At 50.0% G+C, this 26,516-nt stretch overlaps 1 protein-coding gene across 5 annotated transcripts in view; it reads right to left on the bottom strand.

The window, feature by feature from the left end:
* The window catches only part of CENPE (centromere protein E), a 1,295,748-nt gene that overhangs the window by 697,805 nt on the left and 571,427 nt on the right, over positions 1–26,516 (bottom strand). The window lies entirely within an intron of this gene.

The raw sequence follows: 26,516 nt of genomic DNA, 5'->3' as shown, positions 1-26,516 counted from the left end.
CACGGCCATTTTACACTGCGCTTACGTAACTTATAAGTCACCTATATGTCTAACCCTCACTTAGTGAAGCTTAGGTGCAAAGTTACTAAGTGTGAGGGCACCCTGGCACTAGCCAAGGTGCCCCCACATTGTTCAGGGCAATTTCCCCGGACTTTGTGAGCGCGGGGACACAATTACACGCATGCACTACATATAGGTCAAAACCTATATGTAGCTTAACAATGGGAACTCCGAACATGGCTATGTAACATGTCTAAGATCATGTAATTGTCCCCCCCCATGCCAAATGTGGTATTGGGGTGCCAATCCCATGCATCCCCGGGGGTCCAGTATGGACCCCGGCTACTGCCAAAACTAGCTCTCGGGGGGTTTTACTGCAGCTACTGCTTCTGCCAACCCACAGACAGGCTTCTGCCCGCCTGGGGTCTGGGCAGCACAGTCCCAGGAGGCAGAACAAAGGATTTCCTCAAGAAATAGGTGTTAAGGGCTGGGGAAGAGTAGCCTCCCACAGCCTCTGGAAATGCTTTGAAGGGCACAGATGGTGCCCTCCTTGCATAAGCCAGTCTACACCGGTTCAGGGATTCCCCAGCCCCTGCTCTGGAGCAAAACTGGACAAAGGGGAGTGACCACTCCCCTGTCCACCACCACCCCAGGGGTGGTGCCCAGAGCTCCTCCAGTGTGTCCCAGACCTCTGCCATCTTGAATGCAGAGGTGTGAAGGCACAGTGGTGGCCTCTGAGTGGCCAGTGCCAGCAGGCAACGTCAGAGGCCCCTCCTGATAGGTGCTTACCTGGTTAGGTGGCCAATCCTCCTCTGAGGGTTATTTAGGGTCGCTCCTGTGGGTTTCTCACCAGATAACGAATGCAAGAGCTCACCAGAGTTCCTCTGCATCTCTCTCTTCGACTTCTGCCAAGGAACGACCGCTGACTGCTCCAGGACGCCTGCAAAACCGCAACAAATTAGCAAGATGACTACCAGCAACATTGTAGCGCCTAATCCTGCAAGCTTTCTCAACTGTTTCCTGATGGTGTATGCTCTGAGGGCTGTCTGCCTTCACCCAGCACTGGAAGCCAAGAAGAAATCTCCAGTGGGTTGACTGAGTCTTCCCCCTAACGCAGGCACCAAACCTCTGCATCACCGGTCCTCTGGGTCCTCTCTCATCATGACTAGCATGGTGCCTGGAACACAGGACCTGGATCCAAGTGACCCCGACCGTCCAGTGGTCCATCTGTCCAAATTTGGTGGAGGGGAGTCCTTGCCTCCCCACGCCAGACAGTAATCCTGTGTACTGCCAGAACTGCAGCTGCTAGGGCTTCGGTGCACTTTTGCAAGATTTCCTTTGTGCACAGCACAGCCCAGGTCCCCAGCACTCAGTCCTGCATTGCTCAACTCACTGAGTTGACCACCGGCTTCGTGGGACCCTCTTTTGTTATGTTGAGACGACCGCTGTGCTCACCTGCTCAAGTGCTTCTGCAGGTGCTGCCTGCTTCTGCGTGGGCTCTCTGTAGCTGAGCGCCCCCTCTATCCCCTCCAACAAGGGGCGAACTCCTGGTCCTTCCTGGGCCCGGGCAGCACCCATTATCTTCAACCGCGACTCTTGCAGCTAGCAAGGCTTGTTTGTGGTCTTTCTGCGTGGAAACAACTCTGCATCCTCTGTGCAAAGGAGAAGTTCAAGGCATCTTCAGCTTCTTCCACCCGGAGGCAGCCATTTTGCACCTTCATCCGGGGTTTAGTGGGCTCCTGCCCCCCCCCCCCCAGGCACTTTCGTGACTCTTGGACTTGGTGCCCCTTCCTTTACAAGTCCTCAGTTCCAGGAATCCGTCTTCAGTGCTTTCCAGTCAGTTGTTGTCTTTGCAGAATCTCCTATCAAGACTGTAGTATGTTTCTGGGGAATTAGGGTAACTTTACTCCTACTTTTCAGGGTCTTGGGGTGGGGTATCTTGGACACCCTTAGTGTTTTCTTACACTCCCAGTGACCCACTACACTAGGCCTGGGGTCCATTCGTGGTTCGAATTCTACTTTTGGAGTATATGGTTTGTGTTGCCCCTAGGCCTATTGTGTCATATTGCATCCTATTGTATTCTACAGTGTTTGCACTACTTTTGTAACAGTTTACTTACCTGATTTTGATTTGTGTGTATATTTGGTGTATTATACTTACCTCCTAAGGGAGCATATACTCAGATATGTTTGGCACATTATCACTAAAATAAAGTACCTTTATTTTTAATAACTCTGATTATGATATAGTGCTAAGTGATATAAGTGGTATAGTAGGAGCTTTGTATGTCTCCTAGTTCAACCTAAGCTGCACTGCTATAGTTACCTCTATCAGCCTAACCTGCTAGTACACTACTAATAAGAGATAACTGGACCTGGCACAGGGTGTAAGTACTGTCAGGTACCCACTATAAGCCAGGCCAGCCTCCTACACTAAGCTGCAAGAACACTACTACATTTCACTAATAAGGGATAACTGAACCTGGTCTAAGTACCCAAGGTACCCAATACAAACCAGGCCAGCCTTCTACAAAAGGTACCTCTGGATGTAGAGGCTTCGCTAACCAAGCTCGCAAGGGTGGGGTGTTGAGTCACGAACACTGGGGTCAGTTGGAGCAGATCAATGGTGGCGGACAATAATCCTGTTCACATGGTTTACAGAGATAAACACTAGACCACCGAATGTTCTAATTTTTGTGGTACCCACAGTATCAATAAAGCAAGACACAATCAAGAGTAACTCATGATTAATTTACAAAAATACTTCTGATTTTTTAGACAATTTTTAGGACTAAGATCATGAAAATCGGATAAGTACTTTTTAATTTGGGGTTGGAAAATGTTTACGTTCTGTGCGTAATTACTCACTACAAGTATAAATGGAGAAAATACTTTAAAATAATTATAAAATCAGGCACTGCATTTACCAAGGTTTCCTCTTGCAGGTAAGTCGATGTTGGTGGGCCCTATGGTTCAGCTATAGAAGTTCAGGCGACTCCATGTACCAGCGGGAGCTGTTGCTAGAAAGTCTTTGGAGCTGGTGCAAGGCCACTGAAAAGGGCCACTTGGAAAAGCGCTGCACAGGTGGATTTAAAGGTGAATCCAACAGGCCCCCATAGTGTGTCACCGGGCGGCAGAGTGCAGAGCGACTCAGTGACCTAGGAGCTGCGTGTCAAGGTGCCCTTGGATGCAGGAGGTAGGTCACTTTAAGGGTCACTTGCAGGTAACCAGGGATACTCTGGTGGGAGGTCCTGGTGTTTTCTTAAGTCCCTCGACTGGGTCTACCTCCTGATAATTTTTCAGTCCATAGTGGACTGTCCTTCTGGGTGTCCGAAGTTAGATGGTCAATAACTGGTGCTATTGCACGGTTCAGCCAATGGAGGTCATAATGCCACCGAACTCTGCATACTTGTAGGTTTGGTCCTCACGGTCCGTCAACAGGATTTCGGTCGGGCTGCGGCATCTGGTTCCTTGGTCAGAAGCCGGTAAGTGAACTGGACTTCACTGGTTCTTGGGTCTTTGTTGCCAAAGAGTGATGCCTCTCTGGAGGTAGATCTTCAGTGGTTTGCAAAGAATGGAGGTCCTCTGGGGGTTCGCAGAGTCTGTCTGATGTTCGAGCAGCCCCTCATCGATTGTCGAATCCTCGGTGCAGCAGGCACGGTTTGGCGCCTTTTTCTTGGTGCAGCAGGACTTCAATTCTCGAGCCTTGGGTCACTGTCGCTGGTCTTCTTGTGTCCTTTGTAGGAGGCTGGCCTGGCTTACAGCGGGTACCTTGTGGTAGTTACACCCTGTGCCAGGTCCAGTTATCCCTTATTAGTATAATAGAGGTGTTTCTAGCAGCTTAGGCTGAGAGAAGGTAGCTATGGCAAAGCAGCTTAGGCTTAACTAGGAGACATGCAAAGCTCCTACTATACCACTTATATCATAAAGCACAATATCGTAAGAAAACACAATACTCAGAGTTACTAAAAATAAAGGTACTTTATTTGTATGACAATATGCCAAAAGTATCTCAGTGAGTACCCTCAGTTAGAAGGTAAGTAATATACACAAGTCATATGTACACAAACCCAAAACAGGTAAGTAATAGTAAGAAAAGTAATGCAAACAGTGTAGAATTACAATAGGATGCAATAGGTGAACATAGGTCTAGGGGCAACACAAACCATATACTCCAAAAGTGAAATGCAAATCATAAATGACCCCAGACCTATGGGAGCTTGTAGAGGGTCGCTGGGACTGCAAGAAAACAGTCAGGGTGTCCAAGATACCTAGGACTCTGCAACAACGAGGAGAGCTAGGAACTTCTCCTTTGGATGGAAGATGTCCCACGGCGTGCTGAAGGTTGCAGAAGTGTTCCCACACAGAAATACCGCAAACAAGCCTTGCTAGCTGCAAGGGTCAAGGTAGAGGTTTTTGGGTGCTGCTGGGGACCAGGAAGGACCAGGATGTTGCCCCTTGGTGGAGGAGACAGAGGAGGCGCTCAGCAACTCAGAGAGCCCCCACAGAAGCAGGCAGCCCCGCAGAAGTACCGGAGCAGGCACTTGGAAGATTTGTGAACCAGAGCTGGCTCAGAGTCACAAAGGAGGGTCCCACGACGTCGGAGTCCAACTCAGAGGGTTGAGCACTGCAGGACGGAGTGCTAGGGACCCAGGCTAGGCTGTGCACAAAGGAATCCTTGGAGAAGTGCACAGAAGCCAGAGCAGCTGCAAGTCACGCAGTACACAGGTTTGCAGTCTAGCGTGGGGAGGCAAGGACTTACCTCCACCAAACTTGGACTGAAGGATCACTGGACTGTGGGAGTCACTTGGATAGAGTTCCTGTGTTCCAGGGACCACGCTCGTCAGGATGAGAGGGGGCCCAGAGGACCAGTGATGCAGTCTTTTGGTGCCTGCGTTAGCAGGGGGAAGATTCCGTCGACCCACGGGAGGTTTCTTCTTGGATTCTAGTGCAGGATGAAGGCAGCCAGCCCCCAGAGCATGCACCACTAGGAAACAGTTGAGAAAGCCGGCAGGATTAGGCGCTACAATGTTGCTGGTAGTCATCTTGCTACTTTGTTGCGGTTTTGCAGGCGTCCTGGAGCAGTCAGCGGTCGATCCTTGGCAGAAGTCGAAAAAGGAAGTGCAGGGGAACTCTGGTGAGCTCTTGCATTTGTTATCTGAAGAATACCTCAGAGGAGAGACCCTAATTAGCCAGAAAAGGAGGTTTGGCTACCAAGAAAGGTAAGAGCCTATCAGAGTGGGTCTCTAACGTCACCTGCCGGCACTGGCCACTCAGAGCAGTCCGGTGTGCCCCCAACACCTCTGTTTCCAAGATGGCAGAGGTCTGGGACACACTGGAGGAGCTCTGGGCACCTCCCCTGGGAGGTACTGGTCAGTGGAGTGGTCACTCCCCTGTCCTTTGTCCAGTTTCGAGCCAGAGCAGGGCTGGGGGATCCCTGAACCGGTGTAGACTGGCTTATGCAGAGATGGGCACCATCTGTGCCCATCAAAGCATTTCCAGAGGCTGGGGGACGCTACTCCTCCCCAGCCCTTCACACCTATTTCCAAAGGGAGAGAGTGTAACACCCTCTCTCAGAGGAAATGCTTTATTCTGCCTTCCATGGCGAGGGCTGCCCAGACCTCAGGAGGGCAGAATCTTGTCAGAGGTTGGCAGCAGCTGCAGTGGAAACCCCGGAAAGGCAGTTTGGCAGTACCCGGGTTCTGTGCTAGAGACCCGGGGAATCATGGAATTGTCCCCCCAATACTAGAATGGTATTGGAGGGACAATTCCATGATCTTAGACATGTTAAATGGCCATGTTCGGAGTTAACATTGTGACGCTATACATAGGTAGTGACCTATGTATAGTGCACGCATGTAATGGTGTCCCCGCACTCACAAAGTCCAGGGAAATTGCCCTGAACGATGTGGGGGCACCTTGGCTAGTGCCAGGGTGCCCACACACTAAGTAACTTGGCACCCAACCTTCACCAAGTGAGGGTTAGGCATATAGGTGACTTATGTGCAGTGCAAATGGCTGTGAAATAACGTGGACGTTATGTCACTCAGGCTGCAGTGGCAGGCCTGTGTAAGAATTTCCTGAGCTCCCTATGGGTGGCAAAAGAAATGCTGCAGCCCACAGGGATCTCCTGGAACCCCAATGCCCTGGGTATCTAAGTACCATATACAAGGGAATTATATGGGTGTACCAGTGTGCCAATGAGAATTGGTAAATTTAGTCACTAGCCTGCAGTGACAAATTTACAAAGCAGATAGAGCATAAACACTGAGGTTCTGGTTAGCAGAGCCTCAGTGATACAGTTAGTCACCACACAGGGAACACATATAGGCCACAAACTTATGAGCACTGGGGTCCTGGCTAGCAGGATCCCAGTGACACAAACACACTGACAACATAGGGTTTTCACTATGAGCACTGGGCCCAGGCTAGCAGGATCCCAGTGAGACAGTGAAAACACCATGACATACTCACAAACAGGCCAAAAGTGGGGGTAACAAGGCTAGAAAGAGGCTACCTTCCTACATCCTTGGAATATGAACCTTTGCTGTAGGAACGCACACTAAATATTGTATTTAGTGGACATTTTAGGGGGGTACCTAGTACAGACCAATGGGTCATCTAACTTAGGGTGGCTATACCCACTAAGTGGCCACTTTCTGTGGGCAGAGGTCACTTCCCTACACCTGATTGGCTATTTTCCTTCAATGCAAGATGGAGGAAAATGAAACGAAGGGCTCACCTCACCTGCAACACCTTAGGGATAGTGCAGGCTGGGGGTGACCACTCCTGTCGTTTGTCTGGTTTCCCTCCCGTTGCTCCTGCCAAAAGTAGGGGTTTGAAACGGGGGCTGCCATCTGCTACTAGCAGCAGGCTTGGGGGTAGACTTTCATGGGAGGTAAGCCCTTTGAAGCTCTTAGGCAGGGCTGTGCAAATTCGTGGAGGAGGTGGGGTAGCACCTCCGCCCAGGGAGGGCTTTGTTCTCTGGTCCCAGAGGGCAATGGCTCTCTCCCCGGGGTCCAGAACCCTATCTCGTGGGGACAGGCTGGTTGGGACTGGCCAGCAACCATGTCAGTGTAGTTGGCTTTTACGGGGGGTGCCTCTCTAAGGTGACTGCTGAGCTCATTGTTTAATAAATACCATACTGGTACCAGCGTGGATATATCATTCTGAGTGGTTTGATACCAAACAACCCAGAGTTCAGAGTGGTCTTGTAGCTGTGAAACTCGTACTGACCAGCACATGCACATAGAATGACTGCTGTGTTCACTCTCAATGTCCCCTGGTTTGACGGGACACAGTAGGGGCATATAGCACATGGAGCTATGCCCTCACAGTATAGTGCACACTGCCTTAGGGTTGGAAAGCCTGCCAGAGGGGTGACTTATGTATATTGCATGCAGTGTATAGTGGACAAGGCACATATGGAGTTTGCATTTTAGGATTGCACAAGGACACTCAGCCTGAAATGGCAGTGCTGGGTGCATCTGGATGCATCACCTCTGTGGGTGGCACAATATGTGCTGCTGCCCTCAGGGGCCTACTACTCTTAGTACCAAGAGTCGCTCTGCACCCATCTGCCCTGTGCCCTGCATCAAAGATCCACCTGTTCCCTAGATGTCCCCCTCCCCATGCCCTGGGTACCTAAGTACCATTTACTAGGGTCTTATAAAGGCAGCTAAAGGTGCTGCCAATTGCATCAATACCTTTACAATTTTAGGGAAGGAACACTGGCACTGGGGACCTAGTTAGCAGTATCCCAGTGCACTCCAGTCCAAGCTGAATCCAGAAGCTAGGCAAAAAGTGTGAGTGCGTATTTTTTTTGGGGGGGGGGTCAAACTGCCCATAAATGAGGTGCATGTCCTCATTAAACAGTTGGGCCAAGGCCGCGCCTGCTCCCAGAAACTCAGGAGGCACGAAGCCAACCCAGACGCACGCTCCGTGGCCACAGGTCTAGAATGACGACCCTCCCTTTTCCTCATCTCGTCGGCCGATGGACAGGGTGAAGTCAAAGAATGTTTGTTTTTCTTCGATGACTTCAATTTACCCGATCACCCAGAGGACTTGGAGTGCAACAATGAAGATTGGGGGCTCCGCAACCGATCGAGGGACCTTCCTCTCAGAGATCAGGACCTACATGGAGCCAAGCGCTGGGCCGCAAGGAGCTTTAGGAACCGCTCCCTCAAAGCCTTTGGATTCACAGCCCAGCACTTTGAGCACGACTACGGGTTCTGGTTGTGTTCCAGACACCACAAGCACATGAGGAGGGATTCATGACTCACATTGCCAGATGACAGGACCCGCAGGGCTTAAACCTGGTCTTACATGAAGACATTCTGGACACCCCAGGAGTGAGGATACTCAAAAACCCTTAAAAAAAAAAAAAGCTGCAGTGGCAGCCCTGATGAAAGGTTTGTATGAGCTCCTTATCGGTGGCAAAAGAAATGCTGAAGCCCATAAGGATCGAAAAATACCAATCAAAAAGTGACTAAGGTGTAGCTCTTCTTCGGATCAGCACTAGCTGGCATAGAAAGAAAAGATCCATCAGCATGACAGGTGGCATCTATATAGGACCTGCAACATCCTGTCCAGCATGGACCACAGACGTGGAGCTGATCGGCGCCTCATAACAGCACGCAGGGGTACTGCTTGATAAAAATCTGGGGAAATTCTAAGGTAAGGAATCTGCAACTAGATGTCTTTGCACTAGCAAAAAAGTTCCTCCACGTTGTCCAGGGCCAATTCCCCAGACTTTGAGTGCGGGGATACCATTATAGGCGTGCACTACATATAGGTCAATACATATATGCAGCGTCACAATGGTAACTCTGAATATGGCCATGTGAGATGTCTAAGATCATGGAATTGTCCCCCCCCAATCCAAATATGATATTGGGGGGCCAATCCCATGCACCCTGGGGGCTCCACTATGGACCCCCAGTACTGCCAAACCAGCTCTGAGGTTTCTACTGCAGCCCCAGCCACTGCCACCTCAAAGACAGGGTTCTGCCCTACTGGGGACTGAGCAGCTCAATCCCTGTCCATCACCACCCCAGGGGTGGTGCCCAGAGCTCCTCCAGAGTGTCCCTAGGGTTAGCTTGGATTCCAAGGTGTGGGGACACTCTGGAGATCTGAGTGGCCAGTGCCAGCAGGTGACGTCAGTGACCCCTCCTCATATGTGCATAGCTGGGTAGGTAGCCAATCCCCCTCAGGGATATTTAGGGTCTCTACTCTGGGTGTTTCCTCAGATTCGGTTTGCAAGATTTCTCCAGGACTCCTCTGCATCAGGTTCTGACCGTTGAATCAACCGCAGACTACTCCAGGAACCACTGTAACTGTAACAAAATATCCAGGACAACTCCTGTGACCTGCAACTTCAGCTCCAGCCCGCTTTTGCAACAGTTTCCAAGGTGAGCACGCTACGAGGACTGTCTTCACCCTGCACCAAAACAACTGAAGGAATCTCCTGTTGAGTGACGGAGTCACTTCCCTGCTTCAGCAGGCACCCTTCTGCGACGACAACCAGTACTCGAGGACTTGTTCTGGCGACGTGTTTGGTCCCTGGAACACGGGTCCAGTTGTCCAAGGCGAGAGCTTGCCTCCCTGTGTTGCGACAGTACCCCTGTGCACTGTCTCTTCTGCAGCTCCTTGGGCTTCTGTGCACTCCTTCAAAGAATCCTTTGTGCACAGTGTAGCCCAGGTCGCCAGCACTCCATCCTGCGATGCACAGCTCCCTGAGTTGTTTTCCAGCGGCGTGGAACCTTCCTGTGTAGTGCTGCGACAACTGCACTGTGCATCTTCTTGTCCCCATGTTCTGGGGCTCCTGTAGGTGCTGCCTGGTCTTCTGAGGGCTCTTTGAAGTGCTGAGAGCCCTCTCTGTCTCAGTCTGAGTTAAGACCCCCAGGTCCCTCCTTTGTCCAGGCAGCTCCTTTTTGACACAAACCGCGTACTTCCTTGAACCAAGGCTTGTTGGCGGAATACAGCAACACAAACAGCTGCATCCAGCAAATCGACGTGGGCCATCTCCTGCACCAAGCAGGAACCTCCAGCCATCTTCTTTGGTACTCTTCTGTACTTTTCTTCTGACCGGGGAATCCACTTTTGCACCATCTTCTAGGTTAGCAGGGGCTCCTGTCCTTCCTGGACTCTTCGACTTCTGGACTTGGTCTCCTCTCTCCACAGGTTTTTAGGTCCAGGAATCCATTGTGTGTTGCTTGCAGTCTTGCCTGGGTCTTGCAAAATCTCTTATCACGACTTGTAGGTGTCCTGAGGTAACTTGTTGTACTTAACTACTGCTTTCCTGGGCTCTGGGGTGGGGTACCTTTCTTACCTTTGGTGTTTTATTACACTCCTAGCACCCCTCTACACCCTACACTTGCCCAGGGGAGAATTCATTATTCGCATTCCACTATTTTAGTATATGGTTTGTGCTGCCCTGATGCTCCAACAGGAGTTCCTCCCAAAGGGGCAACCTCAGAGGCCAGATGCTCATTTGCATAATAATACGGCAGTGTACTGTCAGAACACATAAAATACATGTTCTGCCTATGAAATATGCTGCAGCTTGACTTGGTAGGCCTGCCACAGGGGTGACTTACAAACGTTTAAGGGGACATCTGACTTTGCCATGGTTTGTTAAACGGCAAAGTCTAACAGTTTGAAACCGCTTTTCCAGTCTGAAATGGAAGACTGGGAGATCATTTAACCTTTGTCACACCCAGGATGTCAAAACCACTGCTGTCATCCTTGGGGTGACGCTTTAACTTCTGTGCCCTTGGTATCATATGCTAGGGACTTACAGGTAATCTAGCTTATGCTAATTGAGAATAGCCAATGTAACACTTTTTTGGGATCAGGGCACTGAGGTTAGGTCAGCAGACCTCAAGGTACTCAGTCAGAAAACCAGCAGCATCAGTAAAAAAAAAAAATCCAGGGTTGACCACACAAAAAGGCATTTCCTTAGAATCAGAATAACCCAATTTGAAAGCGAGGTGACAAGTTGACAAAATCACATCCACCAGCTCAGCAGGCAGATCAAATTAACTCAGATTGCCCACTTGATTTACAGGCTTGATTCTGAAGGCTCTAGACATTCGGGTGCAGAACCACCCTTTGAACAGAGTACAGATGGCCTTAAACAGGGTTGAAGATGGCACACGACAGGAAGAACAGATCCAAGAACCACACTCTCCGCTGCCAGTATGGCACAATCAAGAACAACTGCCCAGTCTTGGGACACCTTCCAGGACCCAAGAAATGAGATGGATGTGAGGAACTCGTAGAGGAGATGAAGTCCTACCTGAGAAAGAAACCATCACCGAGGGCTCTTTTCAGCAGAAACTCCAGGGCATAAAACTGTGGGCATTGTTTGTTCTCAGCCCAAGATCATAACATCTGCACTTCCAAACAAAGTTAATTGCTGGCATACCACACCAGTCACATTTGCCCTTTAGGACCTGAACCTTTCAACTTCAAATGGGGGGGTAGGGGCAGCAAGAACATCCTGAAAGCTAGGTAAAAAAAATCAAATCTCAAGAAGGTTGATAGGAGACATTTATTCCACGGGAGACTAGAAGCTGATTAATCATCAGCACATTGATACCAAGGGGAGGCAGGAAGCATCTATCAGCACTATATTCACTACTGACGGAGTTCATGTGATGTTATCCGTGACCAGCCACCACTGTAGGTCCCAAGAGGCTTCTGGCAAAAACAGATATCACTGACAACACCCAAATGCTGGGCCCACTGGAAGCACATTGAGGCACAGAGGCATTGGCATTGGCATTGAGGAAATTCAGAAGGCATAAGACTGTCACAGCTGTAAGAAGAGCTCCCTCCTGAAACATCAATCTCATAGCTCGAATATCCCAAACTTGTTGAAGAGGTCTTTAAGACAGTATTCAGGTCAGATCCTTAAAGAGAAGACAGACAGAACTGGAGATGTGGCATGAGGACATTGATGGAAAATCCAAGGTCAAAGCTAGGAGACAGTGGCCTGCAGGCAGTGTGATACCAGCTGCAGCAGGCTCAGCTTCAGCAACCAGTCGTAAACCAGACATGTAAAGATGTGCCAAAACCACCATCACTTTTGTGAACACTCGAGGTGCAGATATTAACCCAAATGTTAGACCACAAAGTGATAATGGTTGAAGCACACAACAAATCACAGGTACGAGTATGACCTCAGGATCAGTGCTTCAATATACACTTCCTGAAAATTGAGATACAATCCAGCCTTCAAGCTCATGAGCCACAAGAACGTGTACTAGAGACAGCACACTGAACTTCTCCTTGCGGAGGAGTGCATTCAAGCACACTAAGGTCCAAAATGAGACAGAGGTCCTACCTTTCTTGAAAGCAAGAAAACAACTAGCATCCCTGCCATACATGTGTCTCAGGTATCACCTTCCACAGCCCGTTTCACTGAGGAGCCACAACTTCCTTCTATACAATGCAAGTATGGTTACCCAAGAGGATTGAAGCAGACCTTGTGTCACGTTCGGATTGAGAAACAATTTGTGATCGGCTAGGCATTTTCGGCTGAGGTTAACCACTCTAGTATTCAGAGATCCTGCCAGATGCTGAACCACCAGGGAAATGCCCTGCTATTCCTACCACATCTGAGGGCACAGAACCTCTTGACAAAGGGTCCAAAACCCAAATCTGCCCTGCTTCTTACAGTACCACATGGTGGTGTGGTCCGTGAAGACATACACCACCTTTCCCTTTTTAGAAGGAAGAAATGCTTTCGATGCCAGCCGGATCACAGAGTTCCAACAGGTTCATGTGGAGTCCAGATACTGCCAGAAACCAGATGCCTCTGATCTCAACCTCTCCCAGGTGGCTGCCCCATCCCAGGAGTGATGCATCGGTTACTACTGTCAGATCGGGTTGGTACAGGGAAAGTTCTGCCTCTGACCCAATTGCGGTTCGTTAAGAACCATTGTAGATTTTGGTTTACAGTTACCTTAAAGATCTGGACTCTTTCAGAGACATTCGCCTGATGCTGCGCACACTGGAACTTCAAGTCCCACTGCAAAGCCATATATGCCATCTGGCATGTATTACCAGAAGGATACAGAAGGCCATGAGGCCCAGCAGCCTTGGTCATTCTCTCGGACATCCAGGATAGAGGAAGAAACAACACCATCAGCCTGAAAATCTGGAAATCGCCGCTCAGGTGGGTAAGCACAAAACTGCACTTTGTCCTGAAAGGGAGAGTCTGAGAGGGAGTCAGGTGTGACTTCAGCACATTTATAGTGAACCCCAGCAAATTGAGATCTGCTGAAGTCAGGAGCTGTCAGAAAACAGCCTGGGGCGATCCTGCCTTCAACAGCCAGTCATCAAAATAGGGGAAGACTTCAATCCCTGATCTCCGCAGACAAGCCACAACCACCACCATCACCTAGGTAATCTGGTAAGATCAAATGGGGAGCACGGTTAATTGAACATGCTCATGGGCTACCATGAACCACAAGTAACGTCAGTGGGAAGGCAGGACAGGGTTATGAATATAAGAATACTGCAAGCCCAACGCTACCATCCAGTCTCCTAGGTCCAAGGGAGACAGGCTCTGAGCCGAAGTAAGCATCTTGAACTACCTGAGGGAAGGGATTGAGGAACCCAAGGTCTAGGATAGGGTGGAGGCTCTTGTCCTTTTTGGAGCCCAGAAAGTAGCTTGAGTAGTAACCACAACCTACATCTGGCACAGGAAACCACTCCACGGCTCCCTTGGCCAAGAGAGCCATAACATCCTTGCGGTGAAGGAACACATTAACCTCCATCATCTGGTTGAAGGATGGTGGCATGGATGGAGAGGAAGACTCATTGGGAAGGGAGTAGCCTCTTCGGACTATCTGCAAAACCCACCTGTCTGAAGTGATGGACTGCCAACAGAGTAGGTGAGGGTGAATTCTTTGGGCAACTAACCCATTGGGGAGGGAGGGTCAGACTAGGAAGGTTTAGAGGCTGCTGCAGGCCAGGGGTGGGTTTGGGGGGTGGGGGGTGGGGGGGGGGGGAATTGTTGTAATGAACAGCAGACTGTCCATGGCAACCTGATACCCGTGGCTGGTGGATACTGCGCCTTCGGCAATGTAGAGGCTGAGCAGCATGTGCAGCACAATGACTGGTATAGTCACAAAGACTCTGCCTGCATTAAGGATGGCAAGAATGAATCTCCCTTGGAGTGAAGGAGTCACTCCCCTCCATCCATAGGCACCTCAAAGTCCAGTTTGTGGATCCTGCTGTCCCACAGACTCTTCAAAGGCTCTGCAACACACGTGGTGGTCCAGTAGCTCTCCAGAGGTCTGTGCTGTCTTCTTTGCAACTGGAAAGACTGGTTCCTCGTTGGAGATGCTTGAATGGAAACCTTGTGCACCGCGTCGGTTTGTCATTGTCAAGGATTGTTGGCTCTTTAGTCCGAAGACCTACCAGATCCAAGAATCCCCAGCCACAAGCATCAAACAGCTCTAAGACAGACATCCTCCCTGCAACTTGGGAATCCATCTTCCTTGTGCTGCTGAGGAGTCCTTGCAGCTCCCTTTACTTGTTGTTAGAGGGTTCTCCTGTGGTCTCTATCAATTCCTGCTGATTTACTTCTACAGGGTGAGTCCCTTGGACCTTGTTGAGCCCCCCCACCCTTCTGAAACACGTCTTGCAGCACGTCTGTTGCATTTGCCAAGGCTTGTTGGTGATCCTCCTCGTCACGGACACCTCTGCATTTTAACAGCCAGCGTGAGATCTCGTGGACGACGCCTGGGATCCATTTGTATCACCTGGACTCCACAGCTGCATTTTCAAGTCCTCCATTCTACAGCAAAGTATCCACTTGGATACTGTCCCCCTCTCTCCACAGGTAGCCCTCGTCCAGAATCCATGCCTGGGTTACAATGACCTGGTCCACTGTAGCAGCTGTACAGCCGAGGTCCCCATTGACATCAACAGATGGAAAGAAAGAGGAAGAATTTGGGGTTAAAACCCTATGGTGGCAGCACTAGAGATTCCAGGTTCAGGGAGGAACACAGACTCTAGGAATCTCAGCAGGATAGTCCCACCTTACAAATGATATCCACAAGTGGGTTACTACCCTGGAGAGGGCTTGTAAAGTCCAAAAGGTTTCCAGAGGCAGTGGGGAGCTATCCTGACTCTCCTTTGCAGACAAAGGTAGAGACAAACCTTTAGTGGTCAGAGAAGAGGATGCAGACAGTTACCAGGTTTTCAAAGAGGCACTGAGTGAAGGGGTTGGGCTTAAATCTTTGGAATACGGAATTAAGTGAAGAGAAACTCTTAAGGAGTACTCTCAAGACTTGTGGATTTTAAAGAATGTGTAGTTAAGGCTCTGGAGGCAGGTTACATGGTTGTAATGTACATGACTATGAAGGGCTGTACAATATTGAGAGAGCATATCTTTATTATCTATATCTGCAACAATACCTCGTCACCCTCAGAGGGTGCACAGCCGGGAAAATGTTGAAGTTTCTGGAAGGAGCCGGAGAAACAATGTTGCAGGGCTATGACATCACCTACCTGACCTGGCCACTCAGATGCTCCTAGGGGCCTCTGCCCACCTTGGATTCAAGATGGCAGAATCGAGTGGCCACATGGAGGAGTTCTAGGCACCACCACTACGGTAGTGATGGACAGGGGAGTGGTCACTCCCCTTTCCTTTGTCCAGTTTCATGCCAGAGCAGGAACTGGGGGTCCCTGGACTGGTGCAAACTGGTTTATGCAAGGAGGGCACCAAATGTGCCCTTCAAAGCAAACCGTGGCTTCAGGAGGCTATCACTCCCAAGCCTTCTAACACCTATTTCCAAAGGAGAAGGTGCTGCCTCCCTCTCCCACAGGAAATCTTTTGTTCTGCCTTCCCCGGCTTGTGCTGTTAAAGGAGCAGGAGGGCAGAAACCTGTCTGAGGGGTGGCAGCAGCACGGGCTGCCCAGAAAACCACAGAAGACTGGTAGGAGCAATACTGGGGGTCCTCGAAGGAGCCCTCAGAGTGCATGGAATCACACAGCCAATACTGGTATGATTCTGGGTATGATTCAGACATGTTTGATCCCAAACATGCCCGGCTCGGAGTTACCATTATGTAGCTGGACACAGGTAGTGTCCAGTACACAGGTAAAATGTCTTCCCCGGACTTACGAAGTCCAGTGCAATGGAGATGGAGTTGGTAGGGGTACCTCTTCTCATGCAGGGGTTCCCTCACACACAGGGACCTGCACCCTGTCCTCTGGGCTAGGAGGGCCTACCATAGGGGTGACTTAGTGACCTGGTGCAATGACCTGTGGTGAAAGGGCACATGCACCTTTTCATGCAATCGTCAATGGCAGGCCTGCAGACACGTTTTGTATGGGCTCCCATGGGTGGCACAATACATGCTGCAGCCCATGGGGAACCCCTGGTGCGCCAATGCCCTGGGTACCTAAGTACCATATACTAGGGTTTTATATAGGGGCACCAGTATGCCAATTGTGGGGTGTGCAAAGTCCTAGGCAACTAAATTTAGAGAGAGATCACAATCACTGGGGTCTAGGTTAGCAGGATCTTAGTGAAAGCAGTCTAAGCATATGGATAGCAGGCAAAAAGTGAGGGTAACCATGCAATGGTAGGTGCCAGGTCAGGCAGGCAACGTCACAAACCCGTTTTCTGATACCTGGCCACCTTACTAGGTGACCAAAACCCATTTTAGGGCTATTTAGGGACTCCATTGAGGGTGGGTCCACATCAGTGACGTGTAAAACTCCACCAGGACTCCTCTGAATCGTTTAGTTTGACTTCGGGCCACTAGAACTGCAATTGAACTCTTCAGGAACTGACAAGGCTCCAACTCCGGAGACTACTTTGTTTTGCAACATTGTTTATCTGGCTCCTTCCAGCAAATCCAACATTTCCCTGGCTTTGCATCATCTGGGGTCGACAAGACTTCAGCCTGCACCAAGAAGCAAGAAGGAATCTTCCTTGGAGTGAAGGAGTCATTCCCCCGCATCTGCAGGCACCACTACAACGTCTGGCCGTGTGGATCTGCTCTCTGCTGAAACTGTGTGGATCCTGCATCAGAGGTGGTGGTCTAGAGTGGTCTCTCTGCCACTATCCAACTTGGGAGACGGTAAGCCCTTGTCTCTCCTGGCAGGACAGTACCCCTGTGCACCGCAACTCTTGCTCCAAGGGATCTTCAGGCTCCGAGTAGTCGCGGCCCCAGCACTTCTTCCTGCCAAGCACAGTCTCCTCTCTGCTGCTCCAGTGACTCCTCTTCAGGTGTGCTGACTGGGCCTCACTGCGACTTAGTGTGCTTGCTGTCAGTGAGCTGCCTGTGGGGGCTGCGACTGCTTCTGTTGACTCTCCAGACTGCGAAGGGTCACCCCAGACTCCCCTACAAGGGTCGAGTCGCCAGGGCCTTGCTGGTCCTCTTCAGCCTTGTAAGTTTTCTTTTAATCCTCTTGCATTTGCCAAGGCTTGTTGGTGGTTCTCTAAAACCACTGGTCACCTGCAACCTGACGAACAACGTGTGATACCATCTCTGCCGCTCCAAGGACTCTTCAGCTACTTGGCCCCACAGGCGGTCTTCTCCTTCCCCGTTGACCTGGTCCTTCATCCACAGAAGTGTGGGTAGTAGCTCCTTCCCCCACTCAACACTCTATCGTGGACTGGACTCTCTCCTCTTCTTTTGCGGGTCCTCTTCTACCTGAACCCACCTTTGGTTTCTTCTAGTCTGATCCTGTTCTTGTACAATACTTTTTCCAAGTCCTCCTTCCAGTCCTTGGGAAGAACAAGTACTTACATCTGCTTTCCTGGTCACTTGGAGTCACTCGGGTACTCACCATTTGGGGTCCCTACGTCTTCCAGCTTGCCCCTAAAAACAACACATCCTCGGGTGGTTAACTATCTCGCATTCCATTTTTAAATATATGGTTTGGCGCTCCCCTCGGGCCCTCTATTTCCACTAAGTATTACCAATGCTTGGTGTTTCTATGCTAACTGTGGATTGCTAATGTGTGTATAATTAGTGTATACTTACCTCCAGTTTGGGGTGGGGACGGGGAGGACTGCCTATAAGTATTCTAGTGTTGTTACTATAATAAAGTACCTTTATTTTTCTGTAAGACTGTGGTTCTTTCATGTGTGATAAATTGCTTTGTGACTATAGTGGTATTGCATAAGCTTTGCATGTCTCCTAGATACGTCTTGGCTGTGCATCCACAGCTACCTCTAGAGAGCCCTGACTTCTTAGACTGCCTATACTTCACTAATAGGGGATACCAGGACTTAGTATAAGGTGACAACACCATAGGTGTACACACCACACACCAAGGCCGCTTCCTACACCTGGCCTATTAGGAAATACATGCAACACCCCCTAACTAATGGCATTGAGGTAGAAGCTTACAGAGACAAAGGTGCAAGTGTCACTACGGTGGCTGAAAAACTGGCGTCACCTGAGCAAATCCTACTTGTGCATACATACCAAGGAACCAACATAGGCAACATTAGTGCCACCCCATGTCAGTGGTTAATTTCTGGTGGGTGGGTGGTGGTGGTGTGCGGAGGAAGATTGGGGTTAAGAAAGTTGTGTTATCCTCAGCCATTCCTGTAGTGTCTTATGTGCAATGATTTGGAGATTTCAGCATGGGCTGAAGGGGAGGTCCAAGCCCATGCAGCCATGCTGAGTATCCCTGACAGTGTGTTTGTGTCAACTAGAGCTCAGGTTAAGAAACCAGGAGAACCAGGAGCACTGGAACAATGGCCCAGGCAGCTTCCATGAAGATAGGTAGTAAGGGTAAGAAGTTATCCTCCCACCAAGGCTTCAAGTGAGGTTCAGACTCCTCAGGGAGATGATCTTGCCTTGTGAGGAAACTGTTCCAGAGGAGCTTGGGCTTGACACAGCAGAGCCTTTTGGGGCAGAGGGACCCTCCAGGGAGGAATTTAGCGTGGAACCAAAATCCTGCCTCTCTCAAAGGCTTTAGGCAGCGAGCTGCTGCATAAGAGGCAAGGGATAACAGTGGATCCCATAAGATTTACTGGGAAGATGTTCTCTGATATTCTGAGGCTAGAGACCCCCAGGCCTAGCGCTATCAAGACGATAGTTGTTCCTCAGACGTTTAGGGAGTTTTTGGTGCCCCTGGCACATAACCTACCTCTTGCAGAACATCTTAGGCAAAGCAATACTTGGGACAGACTTGTTCCCCACGTTCACTGGCGCCACATGTCTTAAGACACTAAGGAGTTTTGTTGCTCCAGTTTCCCCAGAGAAGATGCTCTGGGAAGGGTCCTGAAACACAAACTCTAACTGCGACATCCCCAAGTTATCCTATAGACATCTATCTGTAGTCTGAGGCTGCTGGCGCTGTCGTGGAGTTCAGGAAGGGTAAAACCACAGTTCACCTGAGCTCATGAGAGCTGGGGGACGTTGTTGACACCAGGGGTCCACTTCAACTTGGGTCGGAGGCAACAGGTGAAGTGGTTGCTTTGGATGTCTGGTTTCTCTCACCTCAGAGGCTGTAGGAGAGGGGGCCTGCATGCAGAGGCTGCAGGTGACTTCAGGGAGCCCAGGAGGGGTGAAACCACGATGGACCCAGATCCGGACAGCTGAGGTACCTTGCTGGCACTTGAGGTCCACTCCCACTCTGTTTGGCGATGGTAGGTGCAGTTGTGAATTCCGGTGTCTGATTTTTGCAGTTCCGGAGACTGTAGAGTCCCTTCCTTAGAGATAGTAGGAGAGCAGGTCCATTGCTCACACAAAGGCAGGCAGTCCTCCCAGGTTTACGGACGTTCAGCTGCAGGATAAGGCTTCTTCTGGTGCAGTGCAGTCAGGAAGTACAGACATGCCATAAGGGTTGATACCAGGTCAGCATCTGCTTCTCCTTTTCTGCAGGTGCGTCTGTCCTTTTCTTAGGGCCTCAGAATTTTAGTTCTAGGGTTCAGGGTGCCACCTAAATACTCAATTTAGAGGCATTATAGGAACGGCCAGGTGGCAGCCAATGAGTTGCCCACCTTTAGGGTACTTCATCCTTTCTATAACCACTCCCGTTGGGAAGTGAGCATAACCCAGGCCTTAGTGGCCTAATTCATTCCAAACCAAGATGGAGGAATTTAAAAAGTGGTGTCCACTTCAACACCCTTGTCCAGTGCAGGCTTTGGTCTCTGGACCCAGACAGCACTAGCTCTCACCACAGGGGGTCAGAAACGTGGCTGACTGGTCAGAACCAGTGCCTTAACACTAGTAACTGGTAGGTTTTCAGAGGGCTCCTCTAAGGTGCCCTCCTGGTGCATGTATTAGCAAATCCAACACTGGCATCAGTGTGGGTTCACCAGTACAAGATGTTTGATACCAATAATCCCTATGTTCAGGGAAGCCACCATGTAGCTGGGAAACCTGTATTGACCAGTGTCCAGCACATGTATATATAATTGCTCCCCTGCACACTTACTATGTTTAAGAGTCGACAAAGGCATAGCAGAGGCATATTTGCTCATGCATATATGCCCTCACTTGTAATATAATGCACCCTGCCTTAGGGCTGAAAGCCTGCTGTAGGGGTGACTTACAGATACTATAAGCAATGCCTTAGGGGACATGATACACGTGTGCCATGTTGTGTTTTAAATTTTGGGAACACCTTGCACACAGCCTGAAATGGCAGTCTGCATAAGGTTGGTATTGGGTCATTCAGAGTGGCATAAGTTGTGCTGCGGCTCTGAGGGCCCTCTTCATTACCCATGCCCTAGGTACCAGGGGTACCATTTACTAGGGACTTACAGGGGGCTGAAGGGCGTGGTCACTTGGGGATCAAGTGACCATGTCTCTTGTTTTAGGGAATGAACACTGGCACTGGGGACCTGGTTAGCAGGGATCCAGTGCACTTCAGTCGAAGCTGCATCTAAAAACCAGGCAAAAAGTGAGGGGGTACAGCAATCAGAACCCAGCTCCTTACACGTCCTAAAAGGCATGCAGTGTTTACTGACCACAATTCAAGGCTGGTGGAATAAAACATCTTCCCAAATGAATCCAACCTTTTGGATTCCCTATATGGGGGAGTGGTACGGAATGCGCCTTCGGAGGGTAAAGGCGTGGACCACCAAATTCTCAGGTGTGGGATACTGCGTCCGAAAACTTGGGTCCCCAGTTGCGGGGTGATGGCGGCAGGCGATCGTGCTGTTCGCAGAAGCACCCTGTGCTGGGTTTGGACCAGGTACCCTGTAGGACGTCAGTGAGGGTGTCATTGAAAGGGAGAAGTGGTCGTGTGGTAGAAGCTCCCAGTTGCAGCACCTCTGTCAAGAGATTAATCTTGACGGCTGTAGGAAAATGGCTCCCTGTTACCCCCATTTTTTTGCCTGATATTGATGCTGACTTGACTGAGAAGTGTGCTGGGACCCTGCTAACCAGGCCCCAGCACCAGTGTTCTTTCACTAAAAATCTACCATGGTTTCCACAATTGGCACACCGGTAAGTCCCTTGCAAAAGGTACCAGTGGTACCAAGGGCCCTGTGACCAAAGAAGGTCCCTAAGGGCTGCAGCATGTGTTGTGCCACCCCAAGTGACCCCTCACCTAACAGGCACACTGCCATTGCATATTGTGTATGTTGGTGGGGAGAAATGGGCAAAGTCGACATGGCATCCCCCTCAGGATGCCATGCACACAAAATACTGCCTGTGGCATAGGTAAATCACCCCTCTAGCAGGCCTTACAGCCCTAAGGCAGGGTGCACTGTACCACAGGTGAGAGCATAGCTGCATGAGCAATATGCCCCTACAGTGTCTAATTCCATTCTTAGACATTGTCAGTAAAATGTGGCCATATTAAGTATATGACCTGGGAGTTTTTCAAAACAAACTCCACAGCTCCATAATGACTACACTGAATACTGGGAAGTTTGGTATCAAAACTTCTCAGAATAATAAACCCACACTGATGCCAGTGCTGGATTTATTACAACATGCACACAGAGGTCATCTTAGAAGATGTCCCCTGCATTTTACCCAATCCTTCAGAGCAGAACTGACTGGTCTGTGCCAGCCTGCCACTGAGACGAGTTTCTGCCCCGCTGGGGTGAGAGCCTTTGTTCTCTCTGAGGACAGAAACAAAGCCCCCACTGGGTGGAGGTGCTTCTCACCTCCCCCAGCAGAAACCTTTGTTACAGCACCGCAGGGCATCTCAGCTAGTGGAGATGCCTGCCCCTCCGGCCACTGCCCCCACTTTTGGCGGCAAGGCTGGAGGAGTTAATTAGAAAAACAAGGAGGAGTCAGCCACCAGTCAGGACAGCCCTTAAGGTGTCCTGAGCTGAGGTGACCCCTGGCTTTAGAAATACTTAATCTTGGTTTTGGAGGATTCCCCCAATAGGATTAGGGATGTGCCCCCCTCCTCTCAGGGAGGAGGCACAAAGAGGGTGTAGTCACCCTCCAGGACCGTAGCCATTGGCTACTGCCCCCCAGTCCTAAACACCCTTCTTAATTTAGTGTTTAGGGGCACCCAAGAACCCAGGGGATTCAGATTCCTGCAACCTGAAACAAGGAGTACTGCTGACCTGAAAGCCCTGCAGAGACGACAACTTCTTTGGCCCCAGCCCTACCGGCCTGTCTCCGGACTCGAAAAACTGCAACAGCAACGCATCCAACAGAGACCAGCGACCTCTGAAGACTCGGAGGACTGCCCTGAACCTAAGGACCAAGAAACTCCTGTGAGCAGCGGCTCTGCTCAACAACAAGCAACAACTTTGCAACTTTCTTGCAACTTCTAAAGACTTCATGCTTCCCGCCAGAAGAGTGACACTTCACCCTCTGCACCCGACGCCCCCGGTTGACCCCCAGAGAACCAACACAGGGAGGACTCCCAGGCGACTGCGACGTCGTGAGTAACCCGAGACGACCCCCCTGAACCCCCACAGCGACACATGCAGAGAATCCAGAAGCTCCCCCTGACCGCGACTGCCTGTAACAAGGGACCTGACGCCTGGACCAAGCACTGCACCCGCAGCCCCCAGGACCAGAAGGAACCGAACCTCAGTGCATGAGTGACCCCCGGGCGGCCCTCTGCCTAGCCCAGTTGGTGGCTGGCCCGAAAAGCCCCCGTGTCCTGCCTGCACTGCTAGAGTGTCCTCCGGGTCCCTCCATTGAAACCAATACAAAACCCGACACCTGCTTTGCACACTGCACCCGGCCCCCCCTGTGCCGCTGAGGCTGTGTTTTGTGTGCCTACTTGTGTCCCTCCTCCCCAGTGCTCTACAAAACCTACCTGGCCTGCCCTCTGAAGAGACAGGTACTTGTACCTGTAGGCAGACTGGAACCAGAGCACCCCTGTTCTTCATAGGCACCTATGTGTTTTGGGTACCTCTTTGACCTCTGCACCTGACCTGCCCTGAGCTGCTGGTGTAACTTTGGGGTCACCTTGAACCTCCAACGGTGGGCTGCCTATGCCCAGAAACTGAGACTTGTAAGTGTTTTATTTACGTGACAAATTAACCATTACTTACCTCCCCCAGGAACTGTTGATTTTTGCACGGTGTCGACTTTTAAAATAGCTTATTGACATTTTAACAAAAACTGTATATGTTACTGCTCTAATTCAAAGTTCCTAACTTACCTGTGTGGAATACCTTGCCTTTTATGCATTTACTTCAAATCTTGAACTTGTGGTTCTAGAAATAAAGAAAAAATATTTTTCAATATAAAAACCTATTGGCCTGGAGTAAGTCTTTGAGTGTGTGTTCCTCATTTATTGCCTGGGTGTGTGCAATAAATGCTTAACACTACCCTCTGATGAGCCTACTGCTCAACCACACTACCACAAAATAGAGCATTAGAATTATCTAATTTTGCCACTATCTTACCTCTAAGGGGAACCCTTGGACTCTGTGCACAATATCTCTTACTTTGAGATAGTATATACTGAGCCAACTTCCTACAACAGCCACTGAAGGTAGTTGAAGGTCCAGGACCCCAGGCACCCTCACCACCACTGCATATGAAGCTCCCTTCTCTGTAACCATGGTAGGGGTATTCCAGTATCTGAAGATGTGTCCAGTCCTCTGGCTTCAACAAAGTCATCACGCCCATCCATTTCAGATTTGTAAGGCAGATATTCTAAAGGTTCCAGCGACCTCTCCCATGCTTCCCCGAGGCCTAGCCCTGATAAATGGGCCTTGGGATCCGAGCAGGGTGGCAAAGCGATTGCTGGCATCAGGCAATGGACATCCAGCTCTGTATCGGAGTCGGGGATTACAATGGGGACGGTGCCGTTGTGAGCATCGGAACAAGCATCAGGGAAGGTCGAGGAGGTACGACCCGGTGGAGGTCTGGATTCCTGGAAGCCCCTCTGCGCGTGGGCCATCTGTGCAGATCCTGAAGGGGCTCCCTCTGACCTAACAATACCCGAAGGCACTCCAGCAGGGTCGGACTACCTAAAATTGAGGTGCATGGCCTCAAAATTCTTTTCAGGTTGGGCAGGGGTGGTTCCGGCTTCTGGAACTTCAGGGAGGCACGAAGACAGTCCAGGCACAGGTTCCAAAGAATGAGGCCTAAAATGTTGATGCTCCCTTGCCGCATCGGGCGTCGGATGAAGAGAAGTCAAAGAGCTCTTCAACATCCTGGATTTTCTCTTGTGCCTCGACTTACACTATCGCCTCAAGGACTTTTAATGGGATGGCAATGACTTTAGACTCTGCTACTGGCCCAGAACCTTCCTCTCAACTGAGAGCTCAACCTGAGCGGAGTTGTGTGCCAGGCCACCACCAGTTTTAGGGATCGCTTCCTCAAAGCCTTCGGATGCATGGCCTGGCACACTGAGTATGGCTTCTGGTTTTAGTCGTACTCCAAACACCCCAAGCTCAGAAGTACTGCTCATAATCTTCCAGATCCAGTCTGACGCCTAGTGAGAATTCAAAGGTAAGGAATCTGCAGCTAGACGTCTATTAGATGGCCTTATCCATTTCATCAATGTGCTATTTGTCTGGAGAAAGTGCTGATGCAGTGACACCTGGAAGGACTTAAGCTGAGGTATCTGTACGGCCAGCAAAAGAACAGTGCAATTTGTAGTCCAAGACGGGTAAACGGTCACCAAGATTAGAGAGGTCTCTGGCACCCAGCTGCAGTAACCCAAGGCACACCAGAGAGAAAATAAGGCCAAAAGATGGCTGCAATCAGCATGGAGCCAGTGCCAGGGGGAGCAAATGTTGGAAGCTGATCAGAAGGTTCTTTGTATAGAGCTGGAGAAGGGACGTTCACCAAGACCAGAGCCAAAGTAGATGTCAGAACTGAAGTCTAGGAAAGAAGCTGGAGAATGAGACCTATCTTTTGAATGGGAAAGGCACTGGGGATGTGAAGTGCTCTTACTGTTTCTATGGTGTGCAGTCTTGCAAGACACCTCCATTCTGCCTTGAGTATTTGCCACTGGTCGAAGAGCCAGGTATTGAGGAGTCTTCTGAAGGTGAGTAGGTCTTGAGTCTGTCGCAGGTTGGTGGGGAGGGTGTTCCAGGTTTTGGTGGCGAGCTATGCGAAGGATCTGCCGCCGGAGGTCTTTCTTAGGATGCGGGGGATGACGGCGAGGATAGTGGAGCGGAGCTGACGGGTGGAGGTGTAGAAGCTGAGTCTGTTGTTTAGGTAGGCTGGTCCGGTGTCGTGGAACACTTTGTGAGCGAGGGTAAGAAGCTTGAAAGTGATCCTTTTGTCCATGGGGAGCCAGTGAAGGTTTCTCAGGTGGTGGGAGATGTGGCTGTGGCGGGGTACGTTGAGGATCAGCCGGGCGGAGGCGTTTGGGATGCGTTGGAGGCGTAGTAGGTCTTTTGCTGGGATGCCTGTGTAGAGTGCGTTGCCGTAGTCCAGCCTGCTGCTGACGAGGGCCTGTGTCACTGTTCTTCTTGTTTCTGTCGGGATCCACTTGTAGATTCTGCGGATCATGCAGAGTGTGTTGTAGCAGGCGGAGGAGACTATGTTGATCTGTTTAGACAAGGTGAGGGAGGAGTCCATGATGACCTTCACATGATTGTGACTTGGAGTCATGCTTGGGGCCCAAGCTCTATAAATAGAAGTCTGAAAACAATATATCCCTGTCACAAGAGTGGCACCACGTAAAGCTGGCCAACCTCAATGTAGACATTTTTTGCTTAACACTACAAATTATGGAAAACAATACTTTGGAAAAAAAAAAACTCAGGATTTCTATTGAGGATGCTAAAAAGAAAATTGACACTGGTGCACCCAAATGACACCTTCAGCGGCTCCATGACATTTCCTGGGTGGTTTCTGGATCCACAATTGAGTCGTGGCAGCACCTACAGGACCAGAAAAGTTATTACAAAGTTTCCTGATCCAGTCTGGATTCAAGAGGCGAGAGATCTACAGGCAGAAGTATTCATCAGAACTGGAAAAACAAGACAAAAAAAATATAATAGACATTCTAAAGCTTTTTTCAAAACAAATTAAACAAGCATGCGTAAATAGTTCAAATACTTGCTTCTCTGAATAAAACGTGAAAGTGCAGTAAAAAAAAACAAAAACACACATTTGTTTGCAATGTTTGAGATT

Source organism: Pleurodeles waltl, chromosome 1_2 (assembly GCF_031143425.1).
Source record: "Pleurodeles waltl isolate 20211129_DDA chromosome 1_2, aPleWal1.hap1.20221129, whole genome shotgun sequence".
In the NCBI taxonomy this organism is placed as follows: domain Eukaryota; kingdom Metazoa; phylum Chordata; class Amphibia; order Caudata; family Salamandridae; genus Pleurodeles; species Pleurodeles waltl.
The sequence above is the reverse complement of the archived record's forward strand: the minus strand, read 5'-3'. Positions and strand labels throughout refer to the sequence as shown.